The sequence below is a fragment of the Dermacentor albipictus genome, chromosome 4 (assembly GCF_038994185.2).
Source record: "Dermacentor albipictus isolate Rhodes 1998 colony chromosome 4, USDA_Dalb.pri_finalv2, whole genome shotgun sequence".
In the NCBI taxonomy this organism is placed as follows: Eukaryota; Metazoa; Arthropoda; class Arachnida; order Ixodida; family Ixodidae; genus Dermacentor; species Dermacentor albipictus.
Genome location: NC_091824.1, coordinates 64,085,201 through 64,100,456, shown reverse-complemented (window position 1 = coordinate 64,100,456; position 15,256 = coordinate 64,085,201). Strand labels below are relative to the sequence as shown.

The 15,256-nt window shown below is 44.6% G+C and overlaps 1 protein-coding gene across 3 annotated transcripts in view; it reads right to left on the bottom strand.

The window, feature by feature from the left end:
- Window positions 1-14,846, bottom strand: part of LOC139059120 (uncharacterized) — a 724,926-nt gene extending 710,080 nt beyond the window's left edge. For all 3 annotated transcript variants that reach the window (XR_011513933.1, XR_011513932.1, XM_070537036.1), the window contains exon 1: window positions 14,535-14,846. The gene's annotated coding sequence lies outside the window, so the exon portion shown is untranslated. The remainder of the gene's footprint in view (window positions 1-14,534) is intronic.
- Between the last annotated feature and the right edge of the window lie 410 nt (window positions 14,847-15,256).

Sequence of the window (15,256 nt, the reverse complement as noted above, 5' to 3'; positions counted from 1 at the left end):
TGGCTGGGGGACTCCTCCTCCGACTACATTGAAACCATGATCGAGCTCATCACGACGCTCGGCTTGGCAAACAACTAGAATGAAACGGGCGATGCACGGCCCAGGGTTCTTGAATAAAGTTTATTCTCTTTTTTCTTTCTTACCAATTGAGCCACCTGGGCGCGGTTTCCCATCATTTTTCGGGCTTCTAGCCTAAAGTAGTACAGCATGGCCTGTTCACTTCGTGGCTACCCAGGCGGTAGATGTATCTGTAATAAGGTGGGAAAGTGGACACAGGACAACGCTCGTCCTGTGATTTTGTTATTTTCCGTTTTGTGCTGTCGTCGTTTTCCGTGATGATTCATGTGCATCTGTATATCTGGAGGCAACGAATGTAAACTGCCCATAGTAAAAACGTTCCAGTCCAACAGGGGCAACGTATATTTACGGAACATCAATCACAGCTCATCTGCAGCATCTGTTCGTGAAAGTGATATCGAAACTCCTCGACTACTTTCATGTGCAAATCAAGCGGCTTCATCGGCATGGCCATTCGCGCTCATGTTACAGTGTCCCGGGTGTCATTGAAAGAATGTGTCATGTGTCATGATATGTCTGTCGAATTCCCGAGGCCATTTGCTCTTTGGGTCCGTGGTTTGCGTGGGTACTGAAGGGCCTCCATGGAATCATAGAAAACTGTCCATTGTTACGGTTGCTCCTGATTAATGAAATCAAGTGCAGCATGGGGTGCACCAAGCTCTGCATCCATCTATGTGGTAATACATGCCGTTTTCAACCTGATCTTCAAATTTTGTTGGGAGGTCGAATGCAGCAGCGGAGCTGTTGGGTTTTACCGAACCATCTGTGTACACATGCTGCTAGATTCTGCGCACGTTTAAAAGTGTTGCAAGGTTGCTTCCTTTAAAGTTTTCGACGGCACTAAACTTTCTTTTTGATGCGCTTAAATGTCAATTGTACTTGCGGCCGGTGCAGATACTGCAATGGTGCTTATATACGTGTAGCAGGCGTGAACTGCGTTAGAAAATAGGACTGATGTATTACAACAGCTGTGCAAAATTTGCAATGCTGTGCTGGATGGCAAGCAAGACGGTGTGAGGGAAGGTGAGCCAGGTGTCGGACGTGTGCTCTCAGAACATCTGTAGCAATGTATTCTGAAATGAAATAATGTGTGGCACCACTGTGAGCTGGCCTAGGTGGTATTGACCTATCGTGAAAGTGCGCTACACAAACGGGAACAAACAAGGGTCCACGAGGACGAGCGCTTTCCAACTACTGGTTTAATAATTCGGAAGCATCAAATTTAAACACCCTGTACAGATCTGCGCAAAACACCTCAGGGGTCCATATAGGGCGCACATAGCGATCATGTGAATTGTCTGGAAAGTTAGAGATATGAGAAAAGTAACAGCATTCCCTTATCTAACCGCGGCCTATTTTTTTATACCTCTTTATTAATCTGTGGTAATGGCCACTGTCACGATTGACGATGTATCTTCTGGGAGGCCAATACGCGTTATGAGTGTTTGAGCCTGCGCAAAGCATTTGTCGTGCAAGTATTCCTTAGCACAGGCAAGCTGTACCGCAGGTAGCCCATAAATAGCACGTTATAAAAGTGCTTCACTGATGGTACTGTGGCACCACAGGACTTCCCACCGTGAAACTAGAGGTCTATAATAGCGGACAAACGCTTTGTCATGTACGAGACATGAGGGCTCCGAGACAAGTTCGTATCGACAATGACGCCAAGAAATCAGTGTGTTCGTCTGTTTGCTAGCATTGGGCCATTGATCCGCAAAGTGTACGGGGCCATCGCTTTGCGAGTACAAAGCAAACAGCGCCGCACTTTTCAGGTGAAAGCTTCAGGGCTTGCCTTCTTAGACATGTTGACACTGAGGTACATGTTAGCTACGACTTCTGGTCTATGAATTGCTGCGGCGGGTCTTAACATCATTATTAGCTTTAGGGAAACACCAATGCAAATTCCAAAGGAAGAAGCCTATGAACTTCAACTTTGCTATCTAAATGATGGAACTTCCACGTTTCTGTGCGGCAAGACATGCAGCGACATTTTAAGACCCAGAATTCTTCTCACTATGCCTCGGTGGCAGCATCCATTGGTTCGCAAATGCAGAAACCCACGGAAGAGATCACATTGCTGCCTGCCTGAAAAGAAAGAACCAAGCCAATTGGCTGCACCAAATATTCAACAAATAATAGATTGGTTCGTGATTAATACCCAGATTAGGGCAAACAAGAAATACCAGTGCTAGCCAAATAGATGTAATTAAGGTGCATATGTCGAATTATGTATATGTGCATAAACCACTTCCGTAATACAGGGAAAAGGCAGGAAATGGACGTTGATATGCTAGGTTCCTGTCCGGCCTTTATTGTACAAAGCCCGCTACAGCAAAGCCAAAACAAAAAGCGAAACAGCGAGCTATGCAAGAGGGAAAGTAAAGAAACAAAACAAAACTGGTAAGAAACTGAACGATCAGACGCGCCTGGGACTCCTTCAGCTTTTTCGCTCCCGCTAATCACGCCATTCCGAAACAGTGCAATCATCTTTGTACGGACGGCCTAGCGCCACTTACGCTGTTTATTCTTGTGCACTGCTTGTTTCTTCTTATCTTTTTCTTCCGTCTAGCGGCTTTCACGTTCTTAAAGGAGGCCCAGATAACAACGAACCAATTTTCGTACCACTCTACCCCAACCAGCGAAAACGTCTAGGTGCCATTCGCCCTTATCCCGCGGTTCGCCTTCGCAAATGCTGCTGCACAAGAATGGCGTGCTGTCAGACTCCGCCTGGAAAGCGATACCATGAAGACTGCCGTGGGACTGAGTCTGGCTTCATTTGCCGTTTCGTTGGCATTTGAGTGCATTCGCCACACTAGAAGCATGGGCGTTGGAGCTTCCGAAGTGGTTCCTGGTGGCGAGGATGTGCGTGGCGAGAGAAACAAAGTGAGACAAAGAGCCAAAATGTGCCAAAGTGCCAAAACGTCGGGGCTCAATAACCTTGTTGGAGGAAGCGCGAAGTGGCATTACTGTGGTGTCGATGTGAAACATTCCTGTCCTGTGGCTGCACAGTGTAAGCTGAGAGACCAGGGATATTGATGCAGGAATATACATTTTCGTCTTGTCTGAACGTAGAAGCATTCCGCGACGTGCGGAATGTCTCTAGTAAGGACATTGATTTCAGCTTGTAAGAGATGTTCTATTGGATTATTTTATTAGAGGAAAGATAAGGATGCTAGGACTATTTAGTTCCCTCTGTTCCAAGCTACTCAATACATTACTCATGAAACAAAAGATAAGATAAAGTAAGATGGAAATTAGAAAAAAGAAAACATTACCTAGAGTGCCCCCCCCCCCCCCCCATGGGTAGACTCACTGAGGGCGCATGTAGCTATATCGGGCATTCGTAGCATCCCATAGGAAGAATGCTGTACAGGTGTAATCAAGTGTCTACGGCATTGGAAATTGCACTGAAGCTGGTGTTCCAGATGATGTATACATTTTATGCCTTTGATTGCATAAATCATAGCATCTTGTTTCAGAAGCTTGAATGTTATGGAATTAGAGGTGCAGCATTACTCTTAATTAAATCTTACCTATCGCACAGAAGACAGTATGTTCAGATAAACGAATATAAGTCAACTTTACGAACAGTTTCGCGCGGGGTACCCCAAGGGAGTATCTTAGGACCATTGCTTTTTAACCTGTACATTAATGATATCGTCAGTGTGGATACTAATGTTCGTTTCATAATCTACGCCGATGATACTAGTTTGTTTTTATCTGACGATAGCAGTAGTAAGCTAAGGACAAATGCAAATGTGCTCCTGGAAAAAATACATGTATGGTCCGACAAAAATCTTTTATCTGTTAATACTGCAAAGTCAAAGGCAGTACTTTTTCGTCCCAAAAATAAAAAAATGCAGTGATTTCGGTGAGTTATTTTATAACAGAGACCAGCTTGAGTTAGTAAGGTCAGTCAAATCACTTGGCGTAACATCCACCGAAAACATGCTGTGGGACGACCACATAGACGATGTAGCATTAAAGGCGTCTAGAGCCATAGGATTTATAACGCGTTCCAAAAATTATCTCCCACAAAAGGTAAAGCTCTCTCTATATCATGCACTATTTCGCTCACATCTAAACTACTGCTCATTAGTATGGGGTACTGCTACACAAACCGGTCTGAAAAAACTAAGAACTCTCGAAAAACGGGCCCTCAGATTAGTATATAACCTGCCAAGTAGACACTCAACAAAAAACTTATTTTTCAAGAACAAGATCATTAACGTTTTCAGCCTCTATGCCTATAGACTACTACGCACCTACAAACTAGAACAAAGAAGATGCATAAGTAATATATCTGACTTAGTCCCGATCGAATTATTTCATTGCACATATCCACGCCGGCATAAACCACACTGGGTATTACCAAAAGTAGGAACAAACTATGGGCGCCAAATGGTAGCATTTCAACTTCCATCCTTACTTAACAAATTAATTGATGAAAATATAGACTTGGGAAGTATTAGCTGCTCTAACCTTCGCAACTACTTTATCATTAACGCGTCCCTTTGATTGTCCAACATTTAGACATCTGTGAACGTTTTTGTGTCTAATTGTGTTATAAGCGCATTTTTGGTTGCTGTTCTTTCACTCTTTCGTAAGCGTTTTTGCTCTCAGTTGCTGTACTTGTATTTCTTTTGAATCGGTTAAATTTTTTTCACACGCACAGGTGATTGTGTATTTTGCATACTTGTTTTTATACTAATCCTTTCTTTGACTTTGTATTTGCTGTCGTGACAGAGGTGCCGTCGCATGCCACTGCTCACTTGCTGTACGGGGGGTGGGAACTTAGTCAAGCGTCGATCGCTTTTATTCCCATCCCCTCCATCAATGCAATGGTGATGGAAATAAATCATTATTATTATTATTTGAAATAAGTTGTTCTGTATTCACTCCTCTAGTCTATAAAATTCTGCGTCGCCATCAAGAAAGGAAAAAAAAGTGTTGGGAGAAAATGATTCCTTTCAACTTGGCGACGTTGTTATGTTTCGAAGGATGTCGCGTATCACTAGCAAACCGCCAAGACTTTGACGCATTAATATCTTCAATATACATGGTATTGCGCTTTACTGAGACGTAACCGCGAAGTGTAGCCGTTTCAGTTCGACAATGTCGTCATAGAGGCTAAATATACAGCACAGACGCACAAATTGGTTCTGTGTGCTTTGACGTATAGTTTATGAATTATATATTTAGCATACTAAAAGCTTAGAAGACACGAGCACGAAATCACACGACGAACATGACGGCTGTGCTAAAGAGCCAAGTTTTTACATTGTCACTGGATAGGCTAAATTCGCTCTTAAGAAATACGTAGCACTTACAGAGAAGACCTTGACTTTTCTGCATTCTCGTTTACACATAAGGTATATCATGAAATAACCGTAATTAACTTTACTGACGTAATTGTTTGCCCCCGTGCACCAAGTACATGCGATTCGCACATGAGAGCCATCAATCGGGTCCATATTAATAATTCTCAATGCAGTCAATAACTACAGCTTTATTGAGTAGGCAAAAAAGAAAAAGAAAATATCGCTAATTTTTGGAAACGCGGGAGACAATAAGGTAATGCTTTAAATCGTCAAATACAATTAAATGAACACAATTAAAAAAACCACTTCGAGTCGACTACGGCAGTGAACGAGCTTTTTTGGCTTTTCTGTAATAATAGAGGCACCATATTGCTCTGCAGAATATTATAAGGAATTTACTACAGAAGTGAGAGATTATTTCTCTCATACGTTGATATCGATTAGAAACAAATTTTCACTGTAGGTTAGGGACAATGTCGATCAGGTTTACAGCAAAACGACTGGTGCATCTAGAAGCATTCAAAAACATTAAATGCCGATTTTCACGGTTTTCTCCTACATGAGTACTTACGAAACTTGTATTTTAAGAAAATTTTGCAAATTTTATGGGCCATAGGATCGAAAAGTGTGAAGTGCATAGTCTAATTAGGGCATGAATGAAAATGGCTAGTAATTCGTTTACGGCTTGTTTAGAGGCACTATATGAAAAGCTATCAAAGTTACTCCGCTGCCCAGGGAAGACACAAAACGGCTTTGATTTTCAACTTAGAGGAAGTATTGGTACCATGCTAGTGGGGAAGAGAGTTGACAGCTTGGTGTGTGTAGCTAAATTTTGTGTTATACAATTTATTATTCAATACTCATCTTCTAGCAAGTTCCGTGCTGTACACGAGGTGTGTTCATTTACAAAAATTATATTATAGGTTGCTAGTGCTAACACTAAAAGGCACGCCGCAAAGAGGAAGTGCTTCGATGGTGCTTTGAATACTTACTATTCCTTAATGGAAATAAAATAATATTTTCACGTCAACCCTACATGTTTCTGAAACCAGAAATATCTAGAACGCACAAAATGTTGTGGCTCTATTGAACACTCATCCGTAGGAAGCATACAAGCAAATGGTAAAAGTGTTAAGTGACTTTGATGAAAATCTTTTAGGGTGATGACCACCCTAAATTTGTCGCTTACTTCCCGCCGCCACCAGCTAAATTTGAGGGCTAACCCAGAGTCCTTTAATAAATGTTTTTATAAACTACACTATGTGGGCCACAAAATAACAAAAGAACAGCCAGATAGGCCATTTTGAACGGTATTGTTCGTGACGTGAAAGTGACGAAAATTTTTCAATAAGCTTTGGCATCAGCAGCCAAAGACACACAGGGTTTTCCAGCGAACGCTTTCCAAAATGGGCTGGTATACTCAAATAGCGAACAATACTTGCAAAGAAACTGTAAAGCACAATGGACTAATGAAGAAAAATTCACTAAATAAGTTTTTAGCTAATGACCTTATGTCCTGTATTTCAATTTACAAATTCTCGCCGCCGAGTTCGCAAGGCGGATCCACATAGCACGATTTCTCAGGATGAGATCAGATTCAAGATATTATTTCCCGAACTTTGTGGAGAAATTCATTGGCATTTCAGTTACTTTTGTGCTTCAATGCATAAACTGACGTTTTGGTAAGAAAGTAACTGGAACACTAAAGGCCAGAATACATGGAGCGAACTTTCACGATGATGTTTTGGGCGGCAGAAAATCTGCCGCGGCGCGACACCGTATGTTCGTCGGGCTGCGCTACATGGAGCAAAGACACGGCGGCCGCCGCCGGCGAGTCGCTGCGTTGTTATCAGTGTGGCTAGATGAGGCAAATGCGCTGTAGTGAAACACATGACACAAAAAAAAGCTTTAACGACAACTATTATCGCTTTTGTATTGTGGAACACTCTAAAAACGCGTAAAATTTTGTTTAGAAATGGTTTCTAGTGTTTTTTATGTGTTTGAGACATTCATGTGCCGATGTAGTTTAAAGAAAGCGGCGATGCTATGCATTGTGGCAACACTGGGCGGGTAAACAACTTTCGGCTCCTTCAACTCCGCGGCTCTGTACTGTGGCTCAACGCGCGCGCGGCACGCTTCTGAACAGCCGAAACTTGTCGTTAAATTCCAGCCGCGCCGCTTTGGATGCCATGACTACGAAAAGCGGGAGACCTGCGTGAACGATAGAGCGGGATCGGGATACACGGACAAGCGGGGAAGCCTAGTCTGAAGTCGGGGCGGATAGTGAGACTTGATTGGCTCGCTTTGGGGCGCCGCTCGTTTGCCGCTTCCGGTATCGCCGACGCCCGACGAACTTTTCTGCGCCAGCTAGATCGGCGGCGAACGGCGTTTTCTCCGCCGCCGCGTGTCGCGCGAACGCCGCCGGGCGTCGAACGCCGACTATTCGTCGTATATTCGCTCCATGTATTCTGGCCTTAATGCATTTTTGCGCCATGTTCGGGACTTAATATCTCTTAAACTGGCGCCACTCTGAGAATTCGTTACCATGTATCCGCCTTGGGGACTCCACGGCTTATAAATTGCAATGTGTAAATGGCAATGTGAGCGATAGGTTAATTAGTTAAAAACCTAATTGGTGAACTTTTGTTAATTAGTCGATTATGCACTTCAATTTTTGGGCAAGTTCTGTCCGCCACTTCGAGTAGACCAGCTCATGAACTATAACTGTGCTGTCTGCCACAGGCAACCGTTCAAAATGTTTGAAACTGTTCGCTGAAAAACCCGGCATAGCTAATGTGAATGCAGTGTATGGCACGTTTACCTTATACTTCAACGGACTAGCTACTAAGCACAGTTTTCGGTAACACACTCCAAAAAACACTCATGAAATTATGTAAAAGTTAGGGAAAACGACACTGCTTAATGCATTTCACCTTCTTGATGTGAGATAATGCCACTATGTTGCTTTATTCTGTATCTTGCGACAAACAACTGAAAAGAAATAAATGTGGTGTGTTAAAGTTAAACAAAAAGGCAACCTATACCTACATCGGAGGTGTATGCAGGTTTCTTGCACGACGTTCTATTGAATTAATTAATTGAGTTCTATTGAAGTGTGATTGAGGTCCGAAATGGCTGCTCACAAAATTTGTTGGCAAATAGCAGTTAAAAATTTTGTTTTGTGACCTCCGTTGTGACCGCCTCAAAACCGCGATTGCGTGTAGGCTCCCTACTCTTCAACGTTGATTGCCCACTGAACGTTACCTGATAGTAACGTATTCTATACGCCGGTTGTATGTTAAACATTTGACAAAACTAACCTGATAATTTTACAACGACGCTATCAGAGCGACAAGAAGCGTTCAACAACATACATTTGTAAGAAAAATCATATCACTGAGAAGATTTAGATTTTGAACAAATTCATTACATGCTAGATGAAACAAGCAGACACATTTTGAGGAGGAGGAGGAGGAAAAGAAGGAAGGTAGGGAGGTCAACCAGACGTTCACCCGGTTTTCTACTTTGCACGGGGGAAAGGGTTTAAGGGATGGTAAGAAAGGACAGGGAGGAAAGAAAGTTACTTTCAGTGTGAACACATGCGGATGTTCATCACGTTACGCCTAGAATTGGTCACTGAGGCTAGTAGATTTCGTTAACCGTCGCAATTTCCTCGCCGCTTTAAAATCGGCAGAGCATGTGTGTGTTAATTAGGGGCCCAATAAAAAGTGCAAAGCATTTGTTCTGGGCCTATTTAAAGACGTTATATGAAACACTCCCAAAATTTCTCTGCTGCCCTTGGAGTACCAAGAATAGCAGAAATTTCGCGCGCAGGAAAAAGGGGGTACGCTCTAAAGGTGACGTGTATTGAATGTTTGAGATGTATAGCTTAACTACATGCCCCGAAAAAAATTACTGAATAGCCATTTTCTGCCAATTTTTATGCTGTATACGAGGCCTGTAGTTTGTTTACCAGGTCTGAAGATTGAACGCTGTGAAGCGCGTTATGTCTGTTAAAGTCGGTGGGTGGCGTACAATAAATGCAAACGGTCGAGGCATTCATACTGCCATTTTGCATAATATTTTAAAGGCTCCTGAAGCAATTGTACACAACACCGTGTTCACATTCAGTAAAAATGAGGGCACGCTAAGTGTACTGTGTGCAACCTTACTCCTTGTAGTTGTTCAATATCTTGCTTTGACAAGCACTGCTTCGTTTGTCGGGCAAAACTGGTGCTAGCCTTTCTGTCACACCGTTACCGCTTCACCAGCGCAGGGTAACAAGCTAGTTATTTCTCGTCCGGTTAAGGTCCCGCCATTCGGCTCTGATTTCTCTTTGACTCTAATGTAATAAAAACATCTATCACACGGCTATGAGCAGCATCGTGGGCCATGAGACAAAAATTCTCCTTCGCGCCCGAATGAATTCCGGCACTTACTTCATAGACCACGAAATCAAGCTGCGTGCTCGTACAGCTTCTCCCTGCTATTTACACAGGGACGTATTCTGCTATTCATACATGTCCAACTGGACAGTCACCCAACCTATTTACCTGCAAACATTCTTAAGATTGGCCCACAAATTTCGGTTGGGAAAATGCCGAAACAGGAGATAACAAAAGAAATTCAATATGAAAAATTAACCTCGTTGAACGCCGTTCAACCAAGTTAGTCGAGCAATTGCTCGGTTTTGGTTGCTTTGCTGCTTTTGTAGCAGCAACTACCGCATCTACAATTGCACCACAAGACAGCACACAGACAACGCTCGCGGCGCTGTCGGTGGGAACGCGCAGTGAAGGATGGATGGATAGCTGTTATGAGCGTCCCATTTGGAACGGGGTGGTGGGTTGTGCCGTTAAGCTCTTGCTATTGTACTGCCTAATGTACTACCTAGGTTAAAAAGGAAATAAAGAAAAAAAACAATATGAACTCCCAGAACCAAATTTGCTGACCACCTATTGCGAAATTTGTATTTGTACGTCTCCCTTTTCTGTCGTTTCCCTACTTTTCTTCCACAAATCTTCCAATCGCCTCTTACTAATCCCTATTGCAAACATGTTTACTTTTCCCCTGCTCTCGCTGAACCCAAGGGCTTGAGGACGCCAGTGGTGCCTAAATCGACCGCTGGGCAGATGTCTTCACATTCTAATAAAACATGCTCCATTGTTTCCCTAGCTTTACCGCAGCAAGCACATGCTTCTTTTTCCTTCTTATATCTCGCCTTATAGGTGTGTTTTTTAAGGCATCCTGATCTCGCTTCAAAAAGTAATGAGCTTCCCTTTGAGTTATCATAAATTGTTCCTTTCCTGATTTCGTTTTCTCCTCTTAGATAGTTACTCATGGCAGGTTTCTTTTCCATTGCCGCGACCCATGAGATTATTTCAGCCTCTCTGACTTTCCGCTTGACATTCTTTGTTGCTGTATTGCCCACCCTACAGACCGCATACTTGCTGGTAAGCTTCCTAGTTCTCTTCCTCCACTTAGCCTTCCTAATGCCTTGTGGAGTGAAAACCAACAGCGGCTCAAGGTCAGTCCTTCGTGTATAGCCATCGCCAGAGCAGCTCGGTTTTGGTTGCTTTTGCAGCTTTTGTAGCAACGACTACCGCATCTACAATTGCACCACAAGACAACACAGGGAAGGAAGGAAGGAAGGAAGGAAGGAAGGAAGGAAGGAAGGAAGGAAGGAAGGAAGGAAGGAAGGAAGGAAGGAAGGAAGTGTGTGTGCGTGTGCGTGTGCGTGTGCGTGCGTGCGTGTGCGTGTGCGTGTGCGTGTGTGTGTGTGTGTGTGCGTGTGCGTGTGCGTGTGTGTGCGTGTGCGTGTGTGTGTGTGTGTGTGCGTGTGTGTGTGTGTGTGTGTGTGTGTGTGTGTGTGTGTGTGTGTGTGCCTGTTATGAGCGTCCCCTTTGGATGGGGCGGTGGGTTGCGCCACCAAGCTCTTGCTATTATACTGCCTAATGTCCTACCTACGTTGAACAATAAAAAAAGACAAAGAAACACTATGAACTACCACGCGCAAATTTTGTGATCCCCTATTGCGAACTGTGCTTTTGTACGGCGTCGTCTTTGTCGTTTCCCTACTTTTGTTCCACCAATCCTTCAATCGCCTCTTACTAATGCCTATTGCGGACATGTTTGCTTTACCACTGCTCCCGCTGAACCCGAGGGCTTCAAGGAGGCCAGTGGTGCCTAAATCGACGGCTGGGTACAAGTCTTCACATTCTAATACAACATGTTCCATCGTTTCCCTAGCTTTACTGCAGCAAGCACATGCTTCTTCTTCCTTCTTATATCTCGCTTTATAGGTGCGTGTTCTAAGGCATCCCGATCTCGCTTCGAAAAGAACTTGGATGCAGCCAGCGCCGCTGGCGGTGGCTACACGAAGGACTTATCTTGAGCCGCTGCTGGTTTTCACTCCACATGGCATTAGGCAGGCTAAGTCCCAGTTTCAGCTTGGCTGAGCTTGAAGGTCACATCTACGGAAGCGGGCGTTTTTCTGGGTTTGTACTTGGAGTAGTAGGGCTAGTGCTCTAAAATTGAACTGCTTGTGCCGCTACCGCTTATCCAGACAAAGTAACAAAATGCGCCATTCCTACTCCGATGCACAAACGCACTACCGACTATACCTCTCTAAACGCCACGCCCGAGAGTAAATTTAGCTCCGATTGCGTCATGCGTAGCGCACCAACGGCGCCATAGGCCCACGGATCACCAGCTTGATCTAGTAATGGTTTCTTTCGTTCATACAGCAGTGGTGAAGTAACGCACGTGAGTATCATAGTTAACATTTTTAAACGATAATCTTACGTGTTTCCGTTACATGAGCTATAAGCGATACCATCGGACAGATTTTGAAGACATTTCACGTTAAAAAGCGGATATAAATAATTACGCAAATAAAGAAATCTGTGAAATGATCTGTGCATTGATCCCTATAGCTGTAGAAAGCAAAAAAAAATAAAGTGAGCAGTGCTCTGGAAGACCAGCTGGAATGCGGATACGCCGAAGCAGAACGGCGAGGAGACAAACATCAAAGAAGAGCGATTTCATATAAGGAAATGTAGAAGGCGATGACGCTCGATGATCTAGGTCTGAACCGCGGTTGTTACGTCTGTATACCGAAGTGTCACAGCCAGCAGTAAAACAAGCCGCGTGATGGACTAGCTGTGTACGCGTCTTTGCATCGGGAGAGCATATGAGGGATTGAGCTATCATAATTTCTAAGCCTTCTTTTCACGTTTCAACATGTTGCGACACGTCGGCAGTGAATTCGAGGAGTACTTCGAACATCCATCGTGTTTTGGTATTGATTAAGCGACGCAGATGATAAGCTATGCCAAACGACAAGCAATTCCGGCTACGGCATTCCCGAAGGCGCATTTGGGTGCCCACGCAAATTCGGAGCCCGTGTCCTTTCGGACGCCGCGTATTCATGCTCGGAAGAGGTGAGCAGAATATCACAGCGCATTTCCGTGGCTGCGGTAACCGGCGTCCGTTAGCGCCTGCTGGCGGCGTCGAATTCGAGAGAGAACTATATCGTGAATTAGCAAGAATTATAGGAAGCTTTCAAACAAATGAACGCTCAAGCATTTGGCACTCTAGGCTTGTGTGCAAAGCCTGCCACGTGCATGACCGGCAAATTTTGCGCATAGCGGAGCGCGAATCGACCTGCGGCGGCGTTACCAGAAACTGTGCTCGCGCAAAGCCTGGTGGGAGGTAAAAGAGATAGGCCAGTGTTTCCCCGCTCCAGCACACCCAATTAAAGAAAAAGAAAAACACGCCTATGGCTTTGGTTCCTTCATCGCTGCGTGGCTGCGTTATCGACGTAAGACGTCGGTTGTGGTGGGCTGATGTTAGGCTGTATAGAAACGGTGTGTTTCAGCAACCCGCAGCGCAGAGTAGCGTACGCAGTGTGGCGGACAACGGCAGACGGCTCACCGGCGCGCAGGCTACGTCAGACTATAAACTACACTTTATAGCAAAGCTCGTAACCACGGTAACAATACCTTCGTCTAGTTTTCTAGCCATGACAGCCTTTGCCACTGCCATTTTAATTACGCGGGTCCACGCGGTACATGTCCTGACGCCATCATAGTGTGGATGCGGCTTCGACGTAGATGAGGGGGTGTAATGGCAAATATAGGAAGCACATTGGAAAGGGCTAGCAAGAATTATAGCTCTGCGTGGTCTACGCTCGCGTTTGAGCCCTAACCCGCGCATGTATTCCGTTAACACCCTGCAAATAATAACTTAAGTTTTTGGGCTGGCCCCCACGATGGTGGTCACGGGATCTAAAGCAAGGCCAGTATTCTCCTCCAAGTAATCAGCCTTCGGTGGACGTTAAAGGCCACAGATTTCACGAGAACGCTGTATGTCACAAAGGAAAGCACGTTTGTTCTCTCTTCGCTTTGGTGTTCTTTTCGTCGGGGTCATATAAATGGGAAAAGTACACGCTATTCTAGCGCACATAGGAAAATAAAGGCAACATCAATATTTGTTCTCCACCACAATACAGTGAACTGCATAAATATGTACTGATACATGAACACGCAATGGTTTCGCCAAGAGGACGTAAGGGTAAATCAAGGTTTAAAACCGTCTAAACTGAGAATCAGCATTGATTCCAAGGTCTTGCTCCTCAAACGTTTCATTGAAAGTAAGTGTTGCATGAATTTATCAAAAAATTACAGCATAATTCAAGGTATTTCTCTTGCGCACACAGAGTTCAAAGATGTGTTATCGTCGTGGCCATGCGACAAAGTATAGGCAAGCAGATAAGACAAAGCTGACCATGCAAAGCGAGTTCTAATTCCAACTGGTTCGAGTTCGTACACAGCCATTTCCTTGGTTCATTTATCACTTCAGGCAAGCAAATGCCTCGCGCGAGAGGCTTGGAGCAGGAATTCTTTGAGCACGGCCACGAGCAAAGAAAAGACGCTAACAGAATATATAACGTCCACCCAACAATTAAAAAAAAGAAAAAAAAAGAGCATGCACCGTGAACGTCCGAACGCCCCACACTCAACACGTAACACAGTCCGTAATTTTGACTTAACACGTCGGTTTCTTTGACGTTTGCCGTAAAATTAACCGCATATCTTGCAGAGCAATGAATTGCCACCTCTGGGGCACACTCACCCTTGAGATGCTGGTTCATGCCTATAGTCCTCAAGTCGCGGTGCCAGGATAAGTTCTCTTCTGTGCTTTCTCCTCTCTCACATTAGCATATCAGTGTCTCCAGCGCCACGACAACAAAGACACGAGCACAATATTTAACTTGAGCGGTGCCGATTCTCCGGGCCTCGGTGGAACACCGCACGCTAGAACGTCCCGAAATACACGATGCGGCTCACGCGGTTACACTGCAGCGAAACACTCGCATCGTAAAAAAATGTGAGGGCTATCCCATTTCAAAAAGACAGCGCGGTTTCAATCGATCCGTTGCACTTAGTGCCCCTCGTAACCGCCTCTAAACCATAAGAGGCTCCCGACGTGCATCACGCGACGGCTCGGAGCAGCCTCGCGTTGTCATATCTATATTCAGCTGTTGCGCCGCGTCATCATCCTGTCCAGGCAGCTCGCTCAATATGAGCGATCCGTTCGAACGCAGGCGTGCCGCGCTTGAAGAAATTTTGTGAATCAGGTCGATAACTCCATCGACGAACAACCCGCAGTCTGTATATATCACTGCGGTTGGACTCGACCATGGCAGGTATGTCGGTATAAAGTTAAAATTTATTTCCCTGGATTCTCGTCATCGACACCCTCGGCTGGGCGGTGTTGCAATCTGCACGCCTGGTATTACAATCCTTTTACGCTTCTGATTTGCTGAGCGCAAAGAAAAGCGCGACGGTGCTATG